The sequence below is a fragment of the Chenopodium quinoa genome, unplaced genomic scaffold, assembly GCF_001683475.1.
Source record: "Chenopodium quinoa cultivar QQ74 unplaced genomic scaffold, ASM168347v1, whole genome shotgun sequence".
In the NCBI taxonomy this organism is placed as follows: Eukaryota; Viridiplantae; Streptophyta; class Magnoliopsida; order Caryophyllales; family Amaranthaceae; genus Chenopodium; species Chenopodium quinoa.
The window spans coordinates 2557678-2562745 of record NW_018743032.1 but is presented as its reverse complement, the minus strand read 5'-3'; positions in this window follow the sequence as shown (position 1 = coordinate 2562745).

Genomic DNA, 5068 nt, shown 5'->3' with positions numbered 1-5068 from the left:
GCGTTCTGGGTTCGTGGTCAGAGAAGATAAGAGGGAAGAGCGGTGGTTGGGGTTTGGGTATGAGTGGGTGGTGGTTGAGGTTTGGGTATGAGTGGGACTGAAGCTTAGTTTGTTGCAAAGAATGGACTGGAGGGCTCACATGAGGTAAACTTCACTGTATAACTTGCTATAGCCGGTTTATAGCATTAAAAAAAAATTTATGTCAGCAAAATCTCGTAAATCAAGTTACTGATTCTGCAAACTGATTCAGTCCCCCTTTCCTTGGCCCATACGCCGGCTGAGTGGATTCTCAATGACATCTTCAATAGGGGTAGGGACTTCCATGCCTAGATGACCATATGACGGTGTATTTTGATGGTTTTCCTTTGTTGTTCAAGGAGGATTAGGGAGGCCAGAGGTAGGAAAGCTGGGGGGTCTTCTAGGAGCAGCAAGTGCCAAGTAGGTTTTTGGAGTCTGATGCTTTTTTCAGCTTATGTTATTTGTATTTATCAGTTTAAGTGTAACTTTTTAGGATGCTAACTCTGTCATGGGAGGCATATTTTTGTGTGTGACAAATCAAGCTATATCTTTTTGGGATTTGTCACTACCATGACAATGTAGGTTGTATTTGAAAGGCTAAAGAAAGCCCGTGTTTTGTAAATGAACAAATTATTATGAGTGAATGAATGATTGGCATCTTTGTTATATAATTTGATTATCGTTCTCAGTTTTTGATCTAATAATTGATGGTCATCTGTTGATATGAATTGGATTACATATAGGTATTGATATTGATATTGATTTATTGATGTTCATTTTATAAACTTAAAATTATTTGTATATGAAATTAATTACACTATCTAAAACATGTTCTATTCCTAATGTACAGATATTATGGTTGATGACTTGAAACCTTGTTTAGTTGTACATCATTGTGGGGAATAGGTTGTTTTGGGTGAAATGCAATACAGTGGGGGTAGGGTGAATGTGTTTGAAGATATTCCTGAGAGTGTTAATTCATCTTATGTGAAGCAAATTATTGAATCTTTGGGGTATAATGATATTGTAAAATTACATTTCTTGCTAGGAAGACCTTACAAGTTGGAGTTAGGTATCTAGGATTTAACAGTAAGGCATTTGACCTAATTCTGTCATTGTTACTATAGTGTAGATTTATTCATTTGTATTGTGAACATGAATTGGGTGGTAACATAGGGAGAAATTTAGGTAATGGTGCAAGCTATGTCTCTTTTATGGAACTATTGACTGGTGTAGGAGCAGGATGCTCAGCACCTAGAGTTGATGTGCGAGGGGTTGAGGTAGATTATGATAGTGAAGGCACAGATGAGGATGATACAGAATTTGTGAGTGCTAGGGTTAAGGTTACTCAAGACAGGAAAGAACAACATGACTATAAGGAGGAGATTATTAGGCTACAGAGAATAGCATAATCTGAGGGTAAAGTACTATTTAGTTTGGGAATGAGTGGGAGGGTCTTAGTGATTTGGATAGCCCTAGTGAATCTGAAGATGAAGAGGATTATGGGTACTTAGGCAGCACCTCAAACAGATAAGAGGCAAAGGGTTTTTGGAGGGAGTGAGAACAATGAAACAAATTTCTTTCTAGGGAAAAATTTTGAAAATGATGTGATGTTTAGGAAAACATTAGTTGAGTATTGTATAATAACATGCAGGAATATTCATTTTTATAGGAATGATCCAAACAGAGTTGGGGTAAGTGCAAACAGTTTGATAAATGTTGTGAATGGAAAATTTAGGCTTCATGGGAAAAAGATAAGAGAAATTACATGGTCAAAGCTGGGGAGCATAGCTGTGGAAGGACACCTAGAATAAGAAACATGACCTCCACTTGGATTACAACTAACTTTGCAAACAAATTTAGGGTCACCCTTACATGAGAGTGCATGACATCATTGAAACTATTTGGTTGGAAAAGGGGATTAAGGTCAGTAAATTCATGGCATACAAAGCAAGAAAAAGAGGGCAAGCCCTTATTATAGGTGAGTATATAAGGAACAATATGCATTACTCCCTAGGTATGCTGCTGAGATTTTGAGAAGTAATAGAGCCAACACTGTGAAATTGCTGATGGACGATGTAAATTTATTTCAAAGGTTGTACATAGGGTTTGAAGCTTTAAGGAAGGAATTTTTGGCTGACTGTAGGTCCTTCATTTCACTTGATGGTTGCTTTCTAAAAAGACCATTTGGGGGACAACTTCTAGTGGCAGTTGGGAGGGATGGGAACAACCTGATGTTCCCTATTGCTTGGGTTGTGGTTGAAGTAGAGAGCACAGAAAGTTGGACATGGTTTTTGTCTTTATTGGCTTCAGATTTGGGGATAGTTGAGGGTGCTGGGTACACATTCATGTCTGACCAGCAGAAGGGTTTACTTGCAGTAATAGCAGTTGTATCCCCAGAGGCAGGGTCAAAGTTTGTGCTAGACATGTTTACACAAATTTCAGGGGTGTATTTGGTGGGGGTTTAGAATATAGGAAGCAATTTTGGATCATTGCTAAAAGTTGTACTAAAAATGATTTTATGGAAAACATGCTGAGGACCATATCTGCTGATGCTGCTGATGATTTAATGAATAGAAATTATAAGAAATGGTGCAGGACATTTTACACTTCCATGTCATGTTGTGACAGTGTTGACAACAACATGAGTAAGGTGTTCAATGCCTATATTCTACGTTCAATACATAGTGGCTTAATGAGAAGAGAGAGAGAGAGAGATGAAATAGGAAAGAAAGAAATTGGGTTATGCACTAGAATTCAGCAAATACTTGAAAGGAATAAGATTTGGGATAAGGGTTGAAATGCATTTTGGGATGGAGGGTTCTGCTATAGGGTTAGGCAAGGGGCAACATAGGATAAATTTATTGTCAATTTGCAGCACATAACATGTAGTTGTAATGCATGACAAGTTAGTGGCACTCCTTGCAAACATGCGGTAGTTCCTATTTGGAACAAAATTAATCAACCACAGCATTATGTGAATGAATACTTCACCAAAGAAACCTATTTGAAGGCATATGACTTCCTACTTGGGCACATAACATGGACATCAAGAATGACCTCAGTCATATTCAGTTTTGATACCACCTCAATTGAAAAAAGTTCTGGGCAGACTAAGACAAAAAGAAGATATCAAAAGCGGGAGGTCAGAACTTCAGGGAAGTTAAAGAAAACAGGAAGTTCTTAATTGATGCGGGAGCGTCCTTGAAACCTACGGGTGTAGACACCTAATTGTGTCTCCCCAAAACCAAACCCATTGATGAGTACCTTTCATGTTTTTGATTATCGAGTTAGGTGAAAAGTTGAAGAGTCTCGTGAATTTCCTTTTAGCCTTAATCATTTCTAACCTTTCTCTAAATGTTCTAAATCATAATCATTTATTTCGTGTCCTCAAAAGCATTTATTTCGTGTCCGCTTTATAAAAACGTCCAAACCAGTCTATTTTGGTCCATGATCTCGGTCCAATTACTGTTTAGATGGATGGGGCTTGAGAAGAGCTTTCTAACTATATTTTATAAGCTCAAATCTGACTTATAACGAATAAGTTATGGCCAAAATACTAAACCGAGCCCGAACCAAGCCTTGCCTGCGACCCAAAAAACATGTGGAGGGTCCATTTACCTTAACCCCATTCCTAAACCCATTAGGATTTATTATAACCTTCTAGAATCTATCCTGTTTTCGAAAAGATAAAGATTTAAGAATTTTACATCGGATAAAACATCTGTTTTTCAATAATCCTAATCCCGGTCAAAATAGAATACGTACGGTATTTGGTTAACCCAATCCGATTGGGAATTGAACTCCATACTAAATCTATCTTTTTCAAAACCATCGCCGAGCGACAATACCATCGCGCCGCAATGGTCCTGTCGCGCCAGGATGAGACCTGTTTTACTTTGATTTGAAATCTGACTCTTTTCTGATTGTTTTGACTCTCTTTTTTCCCTATAAATAGAGATCGTATGACCCCGTTTTAATTCAACAACAATCATCATCAATACCCTCTCTAATATTCTCTCTCTCACTCTCTCTTCTTCATGTTCTTAGCCTAGCCAAAACACACCCCTAAAACATCCTTGATACTCTCCTCAACCAAATACCATACTTCCTTCACGAGATTTGAATAATCCTAGCCATCCTCGACGTTGCCTTTGACCTCGACGTGAAATCAAGAAGGGAGGAACATCAAAGTGAGTAGATCTCCTATCCTTATTCCTTGATTTTGGGAGTAGAAGTCATAATTAGGATATTATTTTAACTCCTAGTATCATATTAGGATGTTGTTTTGATTCCTAATATCATGTTTAGGGTGTTAACTAATATTTCTAATATCATGTTTCTAGTATCATGTTTAAGTTAAAGCTTTGATTTTTTTTTTTTATTATTAGTGACATGCTAGGGTTTGCTATTAATCCGTTTAGTATCATGCCTAGGATCTTGCTAATCATGTTTTGATGGTAATATTATGATGATGATTTTTATATCAATTATATGTTGCTTGATTATTCATAATTGATTGTTATTGCTTGATCACGTCCTTTTCTATAGGTTTAAATGGAATTTGTATTTGAAATCATGCCTAATAAGATAATTAATAATTTGATTTTAGGCTAATATGATTTTATTTCAAGTGATCACCAATAATAGATTTGATTGTGCATTAATAATCAACCAACGTAGATTAAACAGGGTTAGGATTAACTTGATGTATGTATGTTGATCGAAAAAGCGCACATGAATATCATAAGAATTAAGTAGAGGCCGATTTAGGGCGGATTCAATCTCTTTTAGGTTGTATTCGTACCATCATCACAAAATATCCAGTCATGGTTCCGACCACAATGAAGTTAGTGATCTCCATGATCGTGAATGGGGTGTAACCTTCACATCCATGTATGGTTTACAAGTTCCTATAACTTGTTGGCGACTCTTCTATTTCTAGCTTTCTTCCCTTGGAGTGCCGCCATGCCTAAAAGCATGAACACAGTGGGGCTCAAAAGGTTGAGTTTTAAAAATTTCCTACAGTTTTTGGCGACTCCACTAGGGA